Source organism: Gekko japonicus, unplaced genomic scaffold (assembly GCF_001447785.1).
Source record: "Gekko japonicus isolate JY-2015 unplaced genomic scaffold, Gekko_japonicus_V1.1 scaffold697, whole genome shotgun sequence".
Classification (NCBI taxonomy): domain Eukaryota; kingdom Metazoa; phylum Chordata; class Lepidosauria; order Squamata; family Gekkonidae; genus Gekko; species Gekko japonicus.
This window is the reverse complement of record NW_015160230.1, coordinates 719,064-720,191: the sequence shown is the minus strand read 5'-3', so window position 1 is coordinate 720,191 and position 1,128 is coordinate 719,064.

Genomic DNA, 1,128 nt, shown 5'->3' with positions numbered 1-1,128 from the left:
ACTGGTGCTTCTCTTCCCTCCCTGGTTGATCTCTGCAATGAGAAAAATGACCTGGGTGGTTGACACAATTACTCCCAGGCACCCTCTCTCAAGTGTAAGAGCCCAGGTGGCCCCTTGGTTTGGACAAGGAGATGGCTAGAGCAATAGCAGAGGATGATTTGGACTGAATCCAATAAGACACAGGCAAAAGTTAATTTTAAGCATACTCTGTGATGGTGATGGCAGCAAAGAAATCACAGTTTCCCATCCCCATTGTGTCTGCATAGTGTAGGTGAGCAGAGCTGTTCTGGCTAGTCAGAGGCCTGTTAGGATCTGGCCTGCAAGAGGAGATGGACTACTTGGTGGCCCAGTGTGACCAGTTTGCTCAACGCTTTGCAGATAAAATCTCTCACACCTGTTCCAACTTGGACTCTACATTAGTAATGGTCTGAACTATTTGTGATCCTTTTCATGGTTTATTTAGTCTCAAGAAGTGGACAGGCTCCTTGGAAGTCTAAGACCTACCAACTGCTTGTATGACCCCTGCCCTTCCTGGTTACTTAAATTTGGGGTAGGGGCGCTGGCTGACTCAGTCACAACACTATCAAACTATACAATAAAACAAAAAGAGGCTGCCCACACAGATCCCAGGCTAAGAGCTAAACACCAAGAGCCCTTAGGCTTGTATCCAAGGGCTTGCACCTTTTCCCACACCCAGGCCTTCAGTACCTGTAAGGAGAAGAAGACAAAACTTAGCCAAATGAAGTGTATCCAGTATAATTCTGGCTATCAAGAAGGAATTATGCAAAATAAATTGATACTTGCTTTTTCTTGGAAATATGTTCTTGAATCAGGTTTAAAAAGATGACAGCTTTAAAAAACTGCAAAACAGATAATTATTTTTAGTAGGCAGACAAGGGAATTTTTTCATAGTTACTTTTAAAGGTTTGCTGCTGAAACCTGTCTGTAGGCATTTTAATTTGATTGATGAATTGGACAACAGAACTGCTGTACAGCCAGCATATGAAAGTGCTTGAATACCATATAACTATTGAATATATTGCCTGCCCGCCCTCACTTTCATCTGCACACCCGTCCCTCCTGGCCTGAATGTATTTACTGCATGTGTAACACCATGAGCAAGACCCA